The sequence below is a fragment of the Schistocerca nitens genome, chromosome 5 (genome assembly GCF_023898315.1).
Source record: "Schistocerca nitens isolate TAMUIC-IGC-003100 chromosome 5, iqSchNite1.1, whole genome shotgun sequence".
Lineage (NCBI taxonomy): Eukaryota > Metazoa > Arthropoda > Insecta > Orthoptera > Acrididae > Schistocerca > Schistocerca nitens.
In genome coordinates, this window is record NC_064618.1 from 676,992,859 (window position 1) to 677,014,427 (window position 21,569).

The following is a 21,569-nucleotide window of genomic DNA, read 5'->3' on the forward strand; positions in this document are numbered from 1 at the left end:
TGAATTTTGTGTGTGTGTTTGTGTTTGTTTGTGTGTCTATCGACCTGCCAGGGCTTTCGTTCAGTAAGTCACATCATCTTTGTTTATATATATAAACACAACACACACACAAAATTCAAGCTTTCGCAACAAACTGTTGCCTCATCAGGAAAGAGGGGAAGGAGGGGATAGACGAAAGGATGTGGGTTTTAATGGAGAGGGTAAGGAGTCATTCCAATCCCAGGAGCGGAAAGACTTACCTTAGGGGGAAAAAAGGCCAGGTATACACTCGCACACACACACACACACACACATATCCATCCACACATATACAGACACAAGCAGACGACCCTATTAAGTTTTATTTACATTCCCTCCGCAAACATGCCTTCGCCCTAGCCAGATTACGCTCCCATATTTTATTTTCTCAGGCTTGTGTCTGCTTGTGTCTGTATATGTGTGGATGGATATGTGTGTGTGTGTGTGTGTGTGTGTGTGTGCGAGTGTATACCTGTCCTTTTTTCCCCCTAAGGTAAGTCCTTCCGCTCCCGGGATTGGAATGACTCCTTACCCTCTCTCTTAAAACCCACAAACTTTCGTCTTTCCCTCTCCTTCCCCTCTTTCCTGATGAAGCAACAGTTTGTTGTGAAAGCTTGAATTTTGTGTGTGTGTTTGTGTTTGTTTGTGTGTCTATCGACCTGCCAGCGCTTTCGTTCAGTAAGTCACATCATCTTTGTTTTTAGATATATTTTTCCCACGTGGAATGTTTCCCTCTACATTTCCCTCTACATTCCACGTGGGAATGTTTCCCTCTATAATAGAGGGAAACATTCCACGTAGGAAAAATATATCTAAAAACAAAGATGATGTGACTTACCAAATGAAAGTGCTGGCAGGTCGACAGACACACAAACAAACACAAACATACACACAAAATTCAAGCTTTCGCAACAAACTGTTGCCTCATCAGGAAAGAGGGAAGGAGAGGGAAAGACGAATATCCATCCACACATATACAGACACAAGCAGACATATTTGTTTTTTTAAATATGTCTGCTTGTGTCTGTATATGTGTGGATGTATATGTGCGTGTGTGCGAGTGTATACCTGTCCTTTTTTCCCCCTAAGGTAAGTCTTTCCGCTCCCGGGATTGGAATGACTCCTTACCCTCTCCCTTAAAACCCACATCCTTTCGTCTTTCCCTCTCCTTCCCCTCTTTCCTGATGAGGCAACAGTTTGTTGCGAAAGCTTGAATTTTGTGTGTGTGTTTGTGTTTGTTTGTGTGTCTATCGACCTGCCAGCACTTTCGTTCGGTAAGTCACATCATCTTTGTTTTTACATATATTTTTCCCACGTGGAATGTTTCCCTCTATATATATATATATATATATATATATATATATATATATATATATATATATATATATATATATATATATTCTTGGAATTTCTTCCTCTGACAAAGCCAACATTTCACCGTTAAAAAAAGATTATCAAGAAGTGACTCATCAAGACAAATTCTTGATTATGCATAGTACAAGAGACAGGTACTCTGAAACGTAGATTGTTTCTACGATGTCATATAAATGGGCTGTACTTGGGGGAACACTTATGGCAAAAGTATCCAAGTTGTTATGGAAACAAAGCAAACAAATAAAGACTAGGAAGAAGATATAAAAAGCACTACTATATCATAACTAATTGCAGGGGAATAGGCTAATTTTGATGTTAGTAAACGACACCACCATAATCTCAGTTAAGTCAACATCAAAATATTCTTTCCAAGAAATCTTTACACCGAAATTTCATTCTGTCCCAAATCTTTCTGTTCCACTGACAGCTTGTGTGAATGCTGTGACTTTTAAATGTCCTGTGAAATGTTTTGACATTCTGTTCAATTCCATTTGATTCTGTAAAGTGTGAATCAATCTTTAAAATTGCTTAGAGTGATTTTGGTGAAGGATTATTTCACAGTAAGTGCTCAAAAATGTCACTGTCCACTTTGGTACACTTATTTATCTCCACTTGGAATGTGGTGACACTGCTGAGAGCTGTTTCCAGTGTAATCCATTGACATGCATTGGTAATTTGATGAATTAAGTTATTGTGTGTTATTGACATTTCATTATAAACTTCATTCCTCAAGTCAAATAAACCCAGGCAAAGTAAGATCTGGCAAACTTTCAGCTAAGACACTGGACTGCCTCTTCTGATCAATCAACCACTGTAGATATGATCTAATATTTCCCACACAGCTACAGAATAATGTGCTGGACAACCGTCATGTTGAAACCACATTGTTTCTCACAAGTCTATGGGAAGATTTGCAAGCAGTACTGGAATACTGTTGTCTAAGAATGCTTGATATTTAAGACAATTTCAAATGCCATCAAATACCAAAGAGTTAGTCACCAAGTGTTCCCCACCAATCATTTACATTCCAAAGGCACCGATGTTCAGCTTGATGTAACTGGTGTTTATTTTCCACATTTCAGTAATGCCTGTTGTTTTGATTAATACTACCATGGTTTGTGAAGATCACACATCACAGTACAACACTCAAGCAAAGAAACTGGGGTCTCTCTGTATTTGCTGTAGTGACCACTGGCAAAATATTACTTGGTTCCAGAAATCATTGCCAAGAAGTTTTCATCAGAAGAAATATGAAACAGATGACATTTTCTATGTTTCAAAATTTGGCAAAGTAAGCTGCCTAATTTCCGACTCATGACTTAATTGCTGAGTGCTAATGTGGGCATTACGATTCACTACAGGTAATATCTCAGTTTCATTATTCTCTCCAGCAACTGTTATTTGGCTATTCCTTTTTCATGGCTGTACAATTCTTTTGGTGGAGAATTGTTGAATAACCTGACAAAACGTAGCACGTGATTACATTACCTTATGTTACATTAATACTTGTTCCACAGATCATGAATACAACTTTTCATAATGATGTAGAACATTTCAGTTTTCTTTACACGTTATAACGGTAGTATATTGGCTATCTTTCAGGCTTTTAATGCTATTTGGCAAATGACCGAAGATTTTTGTGGCAACATAATTCACCCCTTTCTGTGCCAAAGTCAGATTTAACCCAGAATAGTGAAGATCATCCTTTCTTCTAGTGCTGTAGCTAAGTACTTCAATATTATTTTGAACTAGGATGGGTTATTAATAACAAATTTTGTAAGTGAATATATGTATTGTGAAGATACTGTGAATATCTCAAGTTCCTTAAATTAATGTCTGCAAGGTGGTCTTGGGTGGGCTGCAGCTATTATTCTGATTACAAACTTCAGTAAAATGAATACTTTTCCTCTGAATGATGAATTACCCCAAAATATGATGCCATATGAAAGCAGTGAATGAAAATAGGCATAGTAGGCTAATTTACTGACAGGTTTATCACAAAAATTTTCAATAATGCTAACAGCATAAGTAGATGAACCTAACCACTCCAGCAGATCATCAATTTGTTTTTTGCAATTCAATTTCTCATCAATGCACACAGCCAGAAATTTTGAATATTTTGCCTTACCAACAGACTTATGTTCAAATTCTATATTTATCAGTGGTGTTATGCCATTTACTGTACAGAATTTTATGTACTGTGTTTTCTCTAAATTTAATGAGAGCCCATTTACAAGGAACAACTTATTAATTTTCTGAAAGACATTATTTACAAGCTCCTTAGCTGATTCTTTTTTGTTGGGTGTGATTATTATACTTGCATCAGCAGCAAAAAGAACTAGCTTCGCATCTTCATGAATATAGAACGGCAAGTCATTAATTATACACTCCTGGAAATTGAAATAAGAACACCGTGAATTCATTGTCCCAGGAAGGGGAAACTTTATTGACACATTCCTGGGGTCAGATACATCACATGATCACACTGACAGAACCACAGGCACATAGACACAGGCAACAGAGCATGCACAATGTCGGCACTAGTACAGTGTATATCCACCTTTCGCAGCAATGCAGGCTGCTATTCTCCCATGGAGACGATCGTAGAGATGCTGGATGTAGTCCTGTGGAACGGCTTGCCATGCCATTTCCACCTGGCGCCTCAGTTGGACCAGCGTTCGTGCTGGACGTGCAGACCGCGTGAGACGACGCTTCATCCAGTCCCAAACATGCTCAATGGGGGACAGATCCGGAGATCTTGCTGGCCAGGGTAGTTGACTTACACCTTCTAGAGCACGTTGGGTGGCACGGGATACATGCGGACGTGCATTGTCCTGTTGGAACAGCAAGTTTCCTTGCCGGTCTAGGAATGGTAGAACGATGGGTTTGATGACGGTTTGGATGTACCGTGCACTATTCAGTGTCCCCTCGACGATCACCAGTGGTGTACGGCCAGTGTAGGAGATCGCTCCCCACACCATGATGCCGGGTGTTGGCCCTGTGTGCCTCGGTCGTATGCAGTCCTGATTGTGGCGCTCACCTGCACGGCGCCAAACACGCATACGTCCATCATTGGCACCAAGGCAGAAGCGACTCTCATCGCTGAAGACGACACGTTTCCATTCGTCCCTCCATTCACGCCTGTCGCGACACCACTGGAGGCGGGCTGCATGATGTTGGGGCGTGAGCGGAAGATGGCCTAACGGTGTGCGGGACCGTAGCCCAGCTTCATGGAGACGGTTGCGAATGGTCCTCGCCGATACCCCAGGAGCAACAGTGTCCCTAATTTGCTGGGAAGTGGCGGTGTGGTCCCCTACGGCACTGCGTAGGATCCTACGGTCTTGGCGTGCATCCGTGCGTCGCTGCGGTCCGGTCCCAGGTCAACAGGCACGTGCACCTTCCGCTGACCATTGGCGACAACATCGATGTACTGTGGAGACCTCACGCCCCACGTGTTGAGCAATTCGGCGGTACGTCCACCCGGCCTCCCGCATGCCCACTATACGCCCTCGCTCAAAGTCCGTCAACTGCACATACGGTTCACGTCCACGCTGTCGCGGCATGCTACCAGTGTTAAAGACTGCGATGGAGCTCCGTATGCCACGGCAAACTGGCTGACACTGACGGCGGCGGTGCACAAATGCTGCGCAGCTAGCGCCATTCGACGGCCAACACCGCGGTTCCTGGTGTGTGTGCTGTGCCGTGCATGTGATCATTGCTTGTACAGCCCTCTCGCAGTGTCCGGAGCAAGTATGGTGGGTCTGACACACCGGTGTCAATGTGTTCTTTTTTCCATTTCCAGGAGTGTATCAAGAATAATAAGGGACACAAGACTGAACCCTGTCGGATGCCATTCTTGATACCTCCCCAGAAAGGACTCTTATTTTTGCGGACTATGTGTACTGTTAATTTCAACCTTCTGCATTCTTCCAGTTAAGTATGAATTAAACCACTTATGCATGGTCCCACTCATACCACTACACTTAAGCTTATATATAACAATTTAATGATTCACAGAGTCAGAACCTTTGGAGAGATCACAAAATATCCCAATGGACAATGTTCAGTTATTGAGAGCATTTAATATTTAATCAGTAACAGCATATATAGCATTTTCTGTTGAAAAGCCTTTCTGAAAATCAAACTGGCATTTTCTTATTACTTCATTTTTACAAAGATGTGATCCTACTCTTAAATACATTACTTTTTCTAGAATTTTGGATAAAACTGACAGAAGTGAGGTTGGGTGGTAGTTGTTGGTAACTGACCTACCTCCTTTTTCTTGAAAAGGTTTAACAATAGCATATTTCAGTCTATCTGGAAAAGTGCCATGTTTCAGCGAGCTCCTACAAATTTGGCTAAGAATCCTACTTATTTGTTGGGAACAAGCTTTTAGTACTCTGTTGGAAATGTCATCAATTCCATGCAAGCTTTTACTTTTGAGTGAATTTATTATTTTCCACATTTCAGTAGCAGTGGTGGGTTGAATTTCAAGTTTATCGAATCACATAGGTATTGCCTCTTCCGAATACTGCCTTGCATTTTCTAATGAATAGGTGGATCCTATTTCCTCTACAACACTTAAAAATGATTATTAATAATGTTTTCTGCTTCTGACTTTTTGTTAACAAACTTTTTGTTGAGTTTTATTTTAAAAAAAGTCTTCCTGTGCTCTCAGTTGCCCTGTTCCCCTTTTAACTGTATTACAGATTGTTTTACTTTTATTATTAGAAGTGCTAATCTCAGACATAATGCATGTACTTTGGGACTTTTTAATGACTTTCCTTGATACAGTACAGTACATTTTATAATCTTTCACTGTTTCTGGATCATTACTCCTTCTAGCTACAAGATACATTTCGCTTTTCTGTTTACAAGATATTTTGATCCCTGTAGTAAGCCATTACTGTATAGATGGTTCCTTACAATTACATTTCACTGTTTTCTCAGGGAAACTGTTTTCAGTGTACTCACAAAAGCATCAAGAAATAGGTTTAATTTTATATTAACATCAGGTTCCCTGTATACCTCATCCTGGCCTAACTGTTGCAAGATTTCCCTGAATTTGTAATTGTTAAACCATTCTTAGGACACACTATTTTGGAGGACTGTTTTGCATCACACCCTGTTGGGAAAATGTTAGCATAAAGGGTTACAGCATATTTGCCACTTTCTCCATAAATGTAAACCGTTTCAGCTTCCACTTTTATTGTAATAGGCTGCATTATAACTGATTACACAGTCAATATAATAGAGGGAAATATTCCACGTGGGAAAAATATATGTAAAAACAAAGATGATGTGACTTACTGAACGAAAGCGCTGGGTTACCCTTTGTCTTTAAACATGTCTGCTTGTGTCTGTATATGTGTGGATGGATATGTGCGTGTGTGCGAGTGTATACCTGTCCTTTTTTCCCCCTAAGGTAAGTCTTTCCGCTCCCGGGATTGGAATGACTCCTTACCCTCTCCCTTAAAACCCACATCCTTTCGTCTTTCCCTCTCCTTCCCCTCTTTCCTGATGAGGCAACAGTTTGTTGCGAAAGCTTGAATTTTGTGTGTGTGTTTGTGTTTGTTTGTGTGTCTATCGACCTGCCAGCGCTTTCGTTCGGTAAGTCACATCATCTTTGTTTTTACATATATTGATTACACAGTCAGGTTAGGAAGAAATGCAATGGCTATTTAAGAAATGAAGAATGACACACACAATGAGATAAAGTCAAATAATGGATGTGTGAATGTTTCAGAATAATTTCATAGACAAAACTGCAAAACACTGAGTCATTTGCATGTGTGTATCCTGATGAACATGTTTTTTGTTTTACTCCAATGAGTAGTTTTTCAGGTATTTCATTGTCTCAAGATAAAAACATCATCCTGTATATGGTAATGGGTATTAGACCATATGTGTCTCTGAACTCATCTCCAATGCTTTTAGTAATCTTTCCCATATATTTTGGCATGTTCCAGATAATCAACACTGCTGGAAGAGTAACTAAAAGCGCAGTATCAATAAGTGATTATGTGGCATTAAATATAGGCAGGGAAGAAAGTGATATATTTGTAAAATATCTTTTATAATGAAGTGAAATACAATGTTGTCCACTATTGTACAAAACCAGGAAAAAACACAAAACTGAATAATCAGCAGGTTTAAATGTAGTGAAAGCCTGTGCACTGCAAGAGTGAACAGACAGTATACAATCTATCTTAACTGGCCCCAGAAATGAGTGTGTGGGAACATTAGCACAGTGGCCAGAGAAAATAACTTGCAGTTTTATCTCTGATGGCTGAGAGTAGCAGCTGAGTTCATCTGTGACTCTAGTGTGTTGTGTCATATATTCTTGTATGTATTGAGTTTCTATGAAATAAAGTGTGTTGTGTACTCCGTTCCACTGTCGTCCATCATTCACTATCATTACATACCATAGTTCCAAATTGGTATACCCAAATTTCAGGTGAACACTAACACAGTGCAAATTTGTGTCATGACAATGTGGGCATTACAGCCCCATTGTGTTATTACGAATGTGACTTTCATTGACCTCTTGCATCCTTCCATATCAATGGATATGAATAGTGCTCTATATAGTGCCCAAGTGATTAAAAGTGACTGTGACACCTCTCAAACTGCAGCCTCACTGCAAATCGCAGGGGCGCAACAATACAATGCAAATGACAACCTGGTTATTGATTTTCTTATATGTCTACCCCTGAATTCTGTCAACATTTTGATGACCTGGACTATCAATCTGTACTGACTAGTTTGATTGCCATTATCATACACACTGGAAACTTGTCTGCCTGACAGACATGCTGTCTTGTCTGCTTAGTGCGATGGGCCATCCATCCTCCAGTCTGTGCAGCCGCCTGTATTATCAGCCACCACCCACCTGCAGTTCTACCTATGCTGTGTGGCCATATTCCAACCACATTACCCAGTCTAACAGTTGACTGCTTCATGGCTCGCACTACTGCCATTCCATGCAGACAGCCCATGCCTGTGGTTCGCAATTGTGGAAAGCATGTTTGCCTCCAATGCCATAATAATGGATGACATGAGCTATATCATTCTACTCAACCACCACAGCACCCACACTGACAGTATCTACAGTGTCATCCTGCCACTGCCATCTATGAAAAAGTATGGGAGCACCAAAGCAATGCTCTTATGATACCTCTACTGCAAACATTTGTAGGACAGGATCCCCTCTGAACTGTGGTGCATCTTCATAGCAAAATAGATGTGTGCATCATGCCTGACGAAGTGCTGTGGACAATTTGGGTCATCAAGCTCCCATCCCAGATGCAGATGACTTTACTTGTCACTAGTAACCAGTCCCTCATTGCCCTGTGCCCATGGCCAACCACATTTTCGCTGATTCTCAACACAGGCACAGCAACAACAATGGTACGGATAAGCATGCTGCACTGCCAAACATGCGACTTGCTGCAGCCAGTGATAGTCACGAAGCACTCCCGGCCCCACCCGACACTGACATCACAGTGGCCATCACCCCTCTGTTTACAAAACAAAATTGGCTCCAGTTGTCACTCCCAATACTCTGGCATCTGTGCACTTGTGGTCTTGCCTCTGTTGGTACCATGCCCACTTCAGCAACACCATGCAATTTTGTCATCAACCTTGTGAACAACTTGTGAACCTCGATACATACAAAGTCGCTGCCTGCCTGCTGGCTCCCATTGTTGCTCCAAACAGTAGTCTGTAAGTCTTTGACCCAATCAGCAGACTACATTTCCTGGTCGGCACAGCATGGCACCTCACATACCTGCCTTGCCTGCATCTGAAGACTCGCACCTTCACTTGACAGCTGCTAACGGCTCTTCTATCACCATTAGCGGTATCTAGGAGTAACCAGACAGGAACTCTAGACCTCAGCTTCACTACACCTTTCACATGGTCATTCATCATTGCTGATGTTTTACAGCTACTCCTGGGTACTGATTTCTAATGGGCCTTTTACCTTGTGCCCTTACTGATGCAAAAGAACTCACCCACATGCCTCCTGACCACAATGATGACAGTACACATGTCCTGACCACCTCACCACCCCAATGCAATAACACCAACGCTCTTTTGCCCTCCACCACACACATGCAGTGTTACATAAAACAGTGTGTAGATTGTGCTGACCACTTACTACATGTCAGTCAACACTGTAAGGACACATAACAGACTTTACTAGCCTCTTACAGGACAATGTGTTTTATGCAGCCACATCCAAAGAGCACAGGCATACCTCACAGAGGCCTGCTCCACCCTCACACACCTCCATTCCTAATTTAACACATACGCTTATAGACCTGCACCTGTCACCTGGCATCTCAAGGTGTTTGATGCAACTGCTCCCACCTCAGTACACTGTCTGCAAATTATTCCACACCCACTCCTTCACCACCTGATGTCATTCAGGCTTTCGCTACCACCACTCACCTCCTCCACCTCCAAACATGTGTCATAAATGCCTGCCGCGCTGCATCTGGGTCTGCACAGTATGCCGCCTCCCGCTCTACACCCACACCTGCGCAGAGCAGCCTACCCCAGTACTAAGCGATCACCTGCATGGTATGCTGCTGGCCATGCTGAGGCAGTGCCTACACCCAGTGCTGCCTGTCGCACTGTGGCCAAACCTCTGCAGCTCACTGACTGTGCCATGCATGCACATGCATTGGCCATGTCTGTGCAGCCCAGCTCCAGCCTGCAGCTGCGATCATATGCCACTGTCTCCCAGGCCAAGCCAGTGCCTGCATGCAGTGCTGCCTGCCACACCACATCTGAAGTTCACAGCTCATTAACCATGCCACACATGCGCAGACTACCACCTAGCTTGTGCAACCCACACTGAAAAACTCTCAACCAATGGCTCCATTCCGTGTGATCTTTTTGTCTTGTCAGCCATCAACAATGTCACAGTGCACTGCATTGATGCTATACCCGCCTGCCGGTTAGTCAGCACCCCAGACATCTAACCTCTGACCACCTCCACACAGTGCCAAGTCAGCGTAGTTCACTCATTAGATAGTGCTGGACCTCACCCATTTGCCTTGTCCCTAAGAAGAATGGCTTGGCCAGATTTTGTGGGGACTATAATGCCTCGAATGCTCGCACAATCATGGACAATTATCTGGTCCATAAAATCCAAGACTTCACACACTATCTCGCAAGTGCTAAGGTGTTCAGTGTAATTAATTGTAAGAAGGCACACCTGCAAGTACCAATGTACAAAGACGACATTCACAAGACTGCCATAACCACACCTTTTGGATAGTTTGAGTTCCTTTCTATGCCTTATGGACTGAAAAGCACAGTACAAACCCGGCAATGCTTTATAGACAGCCTGTTTTTTAAAGTTTCTTTTTGTTATGTGTATCTGGACATTTTTTTTTGCCGGACATGGTCTCTCACTCTGCCCATCTCAAGCAAGTTCTTGGTGCTCTCAAAGCCAATGGTGTACCGATCAACACTGACAAATGTCAACTCTGTAAGGTTCAAGTCACCTTCTTGGGCCACATCATTAATGCTTCCGGCATCAACCCAACTCTAGAGGGCAATGGGCTGATTCGTAACCTACCACAACCATCTGACTACCATGGACTCCACTTTTGCTGGGGATGGTCAATTTCCATCGCCATCACTTGCCACATCACCCTTAGCACAAGCCCTCCAAGGCAAAAATACAACTGGTCACAGGAAGCTCACATGGACCATGGACATGCAGCATGCCTTCTAAGGAATCAAGGATAATATGGTTCAGGCAGCCACCTTAGCTCACCCAATTCCAGAAGCTCCCATGTCCATCACTGCTGACACTAGCAATCTAGTGAAAGGAACTAGTCTTCAACAAGAGCTCAATTACTCCAGTCAACCCTTACGCTTCTTCTCCCACAAGCCAACTGAAGCACAGTACATGTGATTGGCTTACAACTAGGAGCTACTGGCTGTTTACAAGGCCATGAGTTATTCCAGAGATGATGATGATGATGATGATGGATGCCCCCTGTCATTTGCAAGAGCCACTGGCTCCTAGCTGACTCCATCCGTAACCCACCCGAGGATGAGTACCTCTGCCATTACTATCACCTCAAATGCATCAAACAATTCACTGTGGATGTCTGTCATCTGAAAGGCACAGACAACATAGTCACTGACTATTTGTCATACATCAGCACCATCTTGGTCATGATCGACTTTGACAAGCTTGTGCAGGCACAGCAGGGCAACCCTTAGCTACAGGCCCACTTAAATGATGCCTCCTCCATCTTCATCATTGAGGCAAAGTTCATTCACATTTCAACCTGTCCTGGCCTCAGAAACACATCCCATAGAGGCACATACCTCCTCGTTTGACAATAATGCTGCAGAATTATTTTTGACCTTTCCACAACCTCGTCCACCCCGGTATCAAACCTACAACTCGCCTTAAGACTGAGTGATACATTTGGCCCCATGTTAAATGACTCTGTAAGTTGTAGACAAGAGCCTGTGTACAATGCCAGAGGTTTAAAACCACCTGTCACACTCAGCCTCCACTAGGCACATTCCAGATACCTAAGGGATGCTCCCAACATATTCATGTGGATTTGGTCAGCCCGTTCCATCATCCAACAACTACAGCTTTCTCTCCATTGTTAATCAGATAACAGGCTCGGTAGAAGCTGTCTCCATCCATGACGTAGCTGCAGAGTTAGTTGCCAGAGCTCTTGTATCTACCTGGTTTGCTCATCTGGCTGCCCTGCCCCCATGACCACAGACCAAGGTAGGCAATTTTAGCCCTCACTGTTTGCTGAACTCTATAAAATATGCAGCTTTACCTGTTACAGAACCACCACCTGCCACTCTCAAGCTAATAGCCTTGCAGAGAGATGGCATTGCACCCTAAAGGCTGCCCTTTGTGCCACAGGATGACTGGTCCAACACATTCCTGTGGGTGCTGCTGTGTATCCACACAATGCATAAACAGAACCTCAGTGCCTCACTAGCCAAGATTTTATATGGCTAGACACTATCCCTCCTTGGACCTTGGAGATTTTTTCTCTTCCAACTACCCTCCTATGCCAACCATGCCCACCATGGTTGACAGGATCCAGCATCACATTTCCAACCTTCATGTCACCCCCTCCCTCCCCCGATACCCCTCCTAAAATTTTTGTCTGCGTGACGACACTATCTGTGCCACACTCCAGCCCCCATTTTCAGGCCCACCTTGTGTTGTCCGACATGGCCCCAACACCCTATGACATTTTGCACGACGGTAAGCCATAACCTGCCTGGTGTGTCATCGACAAGACCCCTAATATGGACTCTAAGCTCATGGTGGCCACTACTCCCGACTCCCCTCCCCCTGAAACTTTATCCATTCCTCTCCAGATGCCATTCAATGTACGATGTTGCTGCCTGGAGGACCTTAGCCTCACAGTTATGAACAAGGAGCTGGTAGTCACAGGAGCTCTTGATGACTGCACAGTCTCACCTGAGTTCCCAGTACACTTTTTCTGGGAAGTTCTTACCTCACCTTATAATGTCAACCCGACTACTCTGCATGCGCATTTCACTGATGATGGCTGTCTGGCCATCTCTTTTATCACCCGCCCCCTCTTGACAGCTAGTTCCTCACAAAATCACCTGTAGTACACGTACTGGGGGATACATCTCCCCCACCTATCCCTCCCATGCTCATCCATGCAGGTCGCACTATCCATGCACTCACCATTTCCATGACTATCCGTCTTTACACTCTGTACTAGATCACCCTCACCGTCGTTTCTGTCCCCTCATTATCCCCTCCACATTGTGCTCCACACTGTTGGAGGAGGGGGGGGGGGGAGTTCTGTGGGACCATTAGCATTGCTGGCCAGAGGAAAGACTTGCAGTCTTATCTCTGACAGTTGACAATGGCAGCTGAATTTAATCTGTGACTCAAGTGTGTTAAGTCATGTTTTCTTGTACATATTGAGTTTCTATAAAATAGGGTGTGTTGTATACCACTGCATCATCTGTCATTCACTATCTCTACATACTGGAGATCCACAAATCTTTCACTTTAGGTAATAATAGGTATGCCCCTAATCAAGAAATATAATACAGAAGATAGTGAAAATAACTGGCCTGTCTCTCTGGAGTCATCATATACAAAAGTTATAGAATTAACTGTGAAACACAGTCTAATGAGTTGGCAAAATAAATATAGCCTACTCAGAGAAGTACAGTTTGATTTTGGTTTCTGAAGTATAAGGAAAAAAAAGGACCACACATACTGGAATTTATAAAAATGATACTTCATGCATTAGGCAATGACAATGTATCACGTATGTAATTTATACATGTGTATAGAAAGATTAGAAATGAGAATAACAGTCAATAACTGGTTCTGATTATACTTTTAGAACAGATTACATAGAGTAGAGAGAGCACAGGTCTCAAATAAAGGGAGTTTTTCTGTGAAATATTTATCAGACCCCAAATACATTGAAACAGGAGTTCCTTAGAGTAATATTTTAGGAATTTTATTATTTGAGTATACTCACACATCTGTGATTTTGCAGACAATAATTTCTGAGGCAAAATTGTTAACCAGTACTTATATTCAGGTGGAAAAATGTGTAGAACTGCCAGTAGACACATATAAAAGTAAAAGTGACACACTACTCAGCATTTGGAACAAACAGTTCCTTCCTCAGGGAGGAGAGAGGGACATACTGAGGAAAGTAAAAAAGAAAAGGCTTGATGCTCAGACACAAGTATAGAGAAAATGAAGAAGAGGTGTCAGAGTGGGTAGATCAAGGATGCTACAATGGTAAACATTGTTCAGCGATGATAATGACTGAGTGAGACGTAAAGACAGATTAGGAGGAAGAGAAATGAACAACGAAATTAAGAATAAGAGCATAAAAAGTATAGCAAAAAAGAAAGCAGGAGGATGTTAATGGAGCTTAGATCCAGATGAGTGTTAGGGTGCAAGGATCACTTTGTGGAAGGGAAGGGGAGGGGGGCATTCCAGTCTCCAGATACCAGAGAAACTAGTACTGAGTGGGAGGATTAAAATAGGCTACATGATTTAACAAGCAGTCAGGTCTCTTGAGTCATGCTGCAGAGCACGTGCAATTAGTTAGCTGGTGTTCGTAAGATGGACAATTTTTCTATGCCCATTCACCTATAGACAACAGCATGCAGTGGAGGCTAGTTAGTTGAGGAAAAAAATGCATAGTTTTGTAAGTTACTCCCTCTCTGATGCTGTAATATTTACCAGTGCTGAAGCACCACATAGTGGTGGTGGATGGGTGCAGGGGTGAGGTTTTACAGTGCGGACAAATGTGTGGGTCGAAAATTTTAGGTAGGGATAACAGTCTGGGTTGTCACGAAGTTTAACTAGGCTGTTATGGAGGTTAGGAGGGCAATGGAAGGTGACAGTGGGTTGTGTGGTGGGATATCAAGGAGAGAGGACCTCTTTTCAGGCCTTGACTTAATAAAGTCATAGCTTTGGTGGATGGTACTGGGTAACAAGGAGGGTCGTGCTGTAATATTTGGTGAAGATTTCAACTTATCAACTATAGACTGGGAAACTCAAGCAATTAGTGTGGCTAGTAGGGATAGGGATTTCGTGGAATTGTTTTAAATGCCTTATCCAAAAATGACCTTGAGCTTTTCATCAAAGAACTGTTTCGTGGAGAATACATCTTAGATCTGGTGGTGAAAGATAGACACATCCATTTCAGCACATTTAGCACAGAACAGGGAATGAGTAACCATAACGCGGTTACAGCATCACTGAAAGTGGCACGAAATAGGAATACAAGGAAACAGATTTCAAACTTCCTGGCAGATTAAAACTGTGTGCCCGACCGAGACTCGAACTCGGGACCTTTGCCTTTCGCGGGCAAGTGCTCTACCATCTGAGCTACCAAAGCACGACTCACGCCCGGTACTCACAGCTTTACTTCTGCCAGTATCTCGTCTCCTACCTTCCAAACTTTCGAGTCGGGCACACAGTTTTAATCTGCCAGGAAGTTTCATATCAGCGCACACTCCGCTGCAGAGTGAAAATCTCATTCTGGAAACAGATTTCAGATTATCTGAGCAATCAGAACAAAAATTTCATCTCTGGCACTAAGAACACTGAATATCAACAGCCGAGGTTCAAAAGCACTGTGCAATAGCCTTTAGACAGGAATTTGCTGAGCAAAGGTTAAAGGGATAGAAAAGACCTGCTGTGGTTGACAACCATGCCAGAGAGCTGGTATGAAAACAGAGAGACCCTCACTGCAGATTTAAACGTAGCCAAAGCCTCACACACTAACAAATACTAAATGAAGCCAAAATTAGTGCCGGACACTGTGGCTGAGCGGTTCTAGGCGCTTCAGTCCAGAACCGCGCTGCTACTATGGTCGCAGGTTTGAATCCTGCCTCGGGCAGGGATGTGTGTGATGTCCTTAGGTTAGTTAGATTTAAGTAGTTCTAAGTCTAGGGGCTGATGACCTCAGATGTTAACTCCCATAGTGCTTAGAGCCATTTGCATTTGCACCAAAATTAGTATAAGGCGAGCCATACTGAAGCATTCAACAAATTCAAAAGTAAAATTTTGTCTACCAACTGGCAGAAAACCCTAAGCAGTTTTGGTCTTGTGGTAAATCAGGAGAAGAATAGAAGCCAGACCATAATGGCACTGAAATACTAAACACAGAAAAAGGTTAAATACTAAACTTCTTTTTCTAAATTGTTTCCCAGAGGAATACCACATTTTAGTGCCTCCTTTAAATTGTCACATGAATCACAAAATGTTTGATATCGAAATAAGTGACCATGGGATGGAAAATCAACGGAAATCACTCAACAGAGTGAAGGGGACTGGATATGATTATTCTTGTAGTATGCAAAGTACTTGTCCATCCTCTAGCAGCAGTGCACTGTACGTATTTGAAGTAGAGAAGTGTTCCTGATAAATGCAAAAAGCACAGATGATCCCCATTTTCAAGAAGCCTTGAAGAACAGGAGCACAAAAATATAGCCCTATATCTCTGATGTTACTCAGTTGTAGAATTTTGGAACTTGTTTATGACATTTCTGGAGACCAAAGATCTGGTCTGTAAGAATCAACAGAGGTTCTGAAAACAATGATTGTGTGGAACACAGCTCGTTCTGTTCATCCATGAGACCCAGAAGGTGGTAGATACCAGTGCCCGGCATTATATGGAGTTTCACACTGTTGCCCAATGAACAAAATATGAGACCAACTGTGTGAGTGGACTGATAAGTTTCTAGCAAAAAAAAAAAAGACATAGCATTAGCATGTCATTCTTAATGGAAAGAAGTATTCACACAAAAGTTCTGTTAGGCTCTTAGCAGATGATGCTGTTGTAAACAGGGAAGTCTTAACGCTAGAAAATTGTAGCGAAAATTGCTTCCAAACAGGAGATGGAGTGTGTGCATACAACTTGCACAAATGGGGTAAGCAGCCCACCTCAAGCTGTGACTGTGGAGCAGCGAACCAGACCATCCAGCACACTGAGGAGTGTAAACTGAGAGCTTACCTGGGTGACCCGAACGGCATCAAGACCTGACTGGATAAGGAGACTGGACGTTAGAATATAACACCAGTTTTTAGTCTTTTACCTGTATTTAGGTGGTTTTATGTGTTTTTTGTGTATTATTGACTATATTTTATGTATAATACTACATGCTAAATAAATAAAATATGGAGTAAGGAAAGATTATGCAGTGGATTTCTCGTTCAGAAATCTCATTGGAGTAATGGTCTGTTATGAGAAAATCATGTGTGTTGTGTACGAAGGAGAAACCTCTACCAGAGTATGTTGGAGATCCATAGTGGCAGGATCGTGGCCTATAGAGACTGCTGTATATCACTCCATGATAGTGCTGCTCGTGTTTGTCAGGATGCCACGACAGTCACGAGTATATGGAATCTAAGGTTTCTGGATGGCCAGAAAAGGTCTTGAAGGAACTCAATGGCCGAATGCATATAACATCGAGAGAAAAGACATTGTTTGCTCTGCTGTGCAAGATATCACATACATTGAGTCAGGATTAGGGCAGCACGGATAATGTGACAGGACTGTCAGCACGGCGATCATTGTTATGGTGCCCTGTGACGTGACAGCAGAGAGTTGCTTGTCAGAAATGGTGTGCCCAGTGGCAATGCTGGACACAGGAATGCCACTACATCCTTTCTGATGAGTTTCGGTCCTGTTGCAGCATAATGGTGGACATAACCATAGAGGGAGACTTCGCGGAGAACGAAAATTGTCAGACAGCATTAGTAAGCGAAGCCAATGGGTACACAAAAACTGTCATCCCTGGTTAGCAGCCGTTATGTTACCGACTTTTAAGTGTATAATTCGAGGTGTACGTGTCGTTATTTTTCAAGAAGATAACACAAGACCGCGTGTTTCCCATGCTGTTCTGATCTACCTCAATACAGAAGGTGTTCGATTGTTGTAAGTTGCTCAGACGTCTTAACCGTTAAAAAAAGAACATTTGTCCCAGGAATTCCAAGACTTTCGATAATGTTTTAATTTCAAGTGTGAAGTCACAGAGCAAAGACCTTAGTAAGTGACATAAATTTAATGCAATATGTCTACCCTTTCTTGACAAAAAGGCATCTTAACAGACGGACTGACGGACAGAAAGACAGTCGGAGAACAAATGAAAGAAAAAAAATTTTTCGCCTGATGTAATTACAAATTAACAATTTTAGGATTTTCTCCTTTGGTTGTACTGTGAAACTTTGCTTCTTGTCAAATTTCATGACAGCAGGTCAATGGAAAGTAGCCTACAGGTTTTGATGAGTAAGATTGCGAGTAATAAAATATGTGACCTAAATGGCCACCTCTTTTGATTGTATTGACATAGAATCTTCAACTTTTTACACCGCCAAGGGACCGCAGACCTTAGTATGTGACACAAATTTCAGCTTGATAGCTCTATTCGTTGTTGAGAGAAAGGGTTTTTAACAGTCGAACTGTCAGACAGACAGACCGACGTACAATAAAGTGATCGTATAAGAGATTCGGTTTTAACCTGAAAACATCTCGTCAGTCACCAGTGTTAATAAAGTCGGATAGAGTTAGGGCTGTGTAGAATAATGTACCTTCGTCATTCAATCTGAGTTCCTGAGTTCGACTCTATGCACATTCAATGTAGACCCCACTGTTGTTGGTCGAAGTAGCACCTCCTGTACACTAAATTTCGCACACCAAATCACCAACATATTTCATCACGGTTTATTGAGATTATATTGTGTACATATAAAATTTAAAATATCGTTATTACCAATACACCTTGATGTTGCAGTTTTAATGGTTACGAGCGCGCATCGAGGTTGAAGCCAGAGTTACCAGGAATGCTGTGGATGGTGCTTTCATTTCAAAATGAAGCTGAGAAAAGCCCACTGGGTAACATTTCGTGAATTTGTCAATGCATTTCTCTTACACATAGGGCACAGAGTATAACTTGCAATTTTTCAAAGGCATTTGGAGATGCGATGCAGTGGCTACTACACTTAATTTCTGTTCGATAAGAGTAATATTCTTATATTCACCCTGCCTTTCCGATTTGGGTCTTTAAGAAAGACCTCTGTTCAGTCCGTCTTCACACTGTTTGTTCGTTCCCAGTATTTCTCAGCTGAACTCCAGAGGGGCAAACTGTAGACGGAAATAATTCAGTCAAACCTGCGTTCCTTCTTCGTTCAAAGAAGAAACCGCGAAGCAGGTCCCTGCAGTTGTGCTGTCACTGTAGTATTCGACGTGTTCCCTGGTGGGTTTACGTTTCAGAGCTCAGGTACTCTAATTAGAAAGGAAATTTTTTCCGTAGTAAGGGGCTAAGAGAGTAAGTAAAGTATACAGTGGTGAACAACACAAAGAATTAGGTAATGAATGAGGTACAACGTCACCAAGAGTATTCGGACAATATTTGCTGTTTCTTCGGAGTCAGACAAGTTACTAATGTAGTCTAGAACCTCTATACTCTATTACCTCAGCGTTCATTACCACGAATTAAAAAGAAATGACTTGGCGGAATAGCTGTAAGTTATTTCATTAAAACTAGCAATGAAGGTAGAACAAGAAACCATTGTCAGGCATAAAAAACGATATTGATTACAGGACATGCTTCCGATTATGATCATTTGTCTCTAGATCAACATTATTAATTAACTGCATCAAAATTATAGAATGCAGGAAAGTTAAGATGTAAGCTCCGCCGTTCTGGCGCTGACTGGCCAGTTGGGACCGAGTGATCCCCGTTGTCATCCTCAATGAATGATGTCATGGAGGGACTTGGGGTCAGCAAACCGCTCTCCCGGCCGTTGTCGGTGTTGAAGACCTTGGAGGCGCTACTTCTCATTCAAGTAACTCTTCAACTGACTTCAAAAGACTGAGTAGACCTAATTCCAGTCTTCCCAACTACGAAAAATCCCTGCAGTACCGGGAACTGAACCGGGACTTTCCACGTGAAAGTTGCGGAAGCGGGCGAAAGTGAACGTCATGCCTAGCTAATAAACTGTGTATTATCCGGTTTTCTATGATTTTAATATAGTTAATATATCTAAATGCCAACGACCTCGGCGCGGTTGAGGGGTGACCGTCTGGGCAGCCGAGCGCTGTTGGCAAGTGGGGTGCACTCAGCCCTTGTGAGGCTAACTGAGGAGCTACTTGATTGAGAAGTAGTGGCTCCGGTCTCGTGAAATGACATACGGCCGTGAGAGCGGTTTGCTGACGACATGCCCCTCCGTATCCGCATCCAGTGACGCCTGTGGACTGAGGATGACACGGCGGCCAGGTACTACCTTTGGTCAAATGTTCAAATGTGTGTGAAATCTTATGGGACTTAACTGTTAAGGTCATCAGTTCCTAAGCTTACACACTACTTAACCTAAATTATCTTAAGGACAAACACAAACACCCATGCCCGAAGCAGGACTCGAACCTCCGCTGGGACCAGCCTCACAGTCCATGACTGCAGCGCGTTAAACCTCTCGGCTAATCCCGCGCGGCTACCTTTGGTCCTTCAAGGCCTGTTCGAACGGAGTTAAGTTGTAATATATCTAGATGACAATGATTATTAGTGCACGTATGTTCTGTTATTTGTCCGAAACTGGTAGTTTTAACAAACTGACATACCATTACAGCTATTGTGCTAAATCATGATTTTACAAAAAAACATTTAAAGACTGTAAATCACCACCTCCTTAATACAATATCAAAGATCGACAGCACAATTTTCGAGAAAAAGTGTCACTTCGGTAGGTCTGAAGTACGTTGAAAGGTAGATGAAATGTATGAATGGTCTATGACCCTACCTCAATTTTGTTTTTCACAAAATAGGTTTAACAGCTATGATGGCAAAATATGTATCGAAATGAAACACTTTCAGCAACTGTATGAATTTAGTTTCCTCTATAAAGTGTTCTGTAACCAAAGAAACTGTTATATGAAACAGTGAGCTAATGCAATAGAACACTAAGGACTCAAATACTGCCAGTGGCTGCACGTGACAGTTTCCGCTGCGCCGCTCAATCGCCTACGTGCTCTGATAGTGAGTCGTTCACAGCGTCACACACAAGCTCACATATCTCCTTATGCAAATGAAGTATGTTGGTACGGCACGTACCTCGCGTCAGCCGGAGAAAGTAGTGGCGCTTGCACGACCGTCGCAAGAACACTGTCGTTGGTAGCAGCGGCTGCCCAGGTGTGTGGTCACGTAACATCGGCTCCTGTCACATACTGACACCGCTATCCGGACAGCGGCGCCGCCAACGGCCACCTCCAGCAGTCCGTGTCCTTCCCACTCGAACCTGGCCGTTACAAATAACTGCGTATAATTTTTTTATTCAGTCCGACTCCGAGTTAGGAAAAGTAACTAATAATCGTACCAAAGCGTACACTTAATTACAACAACAACTGTTGTTCGTCGTTTTCGCTGGGTTTGCTAATACAACGAGATCAAAAATTTAGCTGAGAAGAGCATACCACAGAAGTGGTGCTACGCCTAAACAAATCTCTGTTTGCAATATGTAATTTGTCACATGTATGTTGTTGGTTCAAATGGCTCTAAGCAGTACGGGACTTAACATCTGAGGTCATCAGTCCCCTGGACTTAGAACTACTTAAACCTACCTAACCTAAGGACATCACACACATCCATGC

General features: G+C 42.8%; 1 protein-coding gene across 1 annotated transcript in view; it reads right to left on the minus strand.

Annotated features, from left to right (window-relative positions):
- Window positions 1-21,217, minus strand: part of LOC126259463 (major facilitator superfamily domain-containing protein 10) — a 171,227-nt gene extending 150,010 nt beyond the window's left edge. Inside the window, exon 1 of the mRNA XM_049956292.1 lies at window positions 21,034-21,217. The gene's annotated coding sequence lies outside the window, so the exon portion shown is untranslated. The remainder of the gene's footprint in view (window positions 1-21,033) is intronic.
- Window positions 21,218-21,569: the final 352 nt, after the last annotated feature.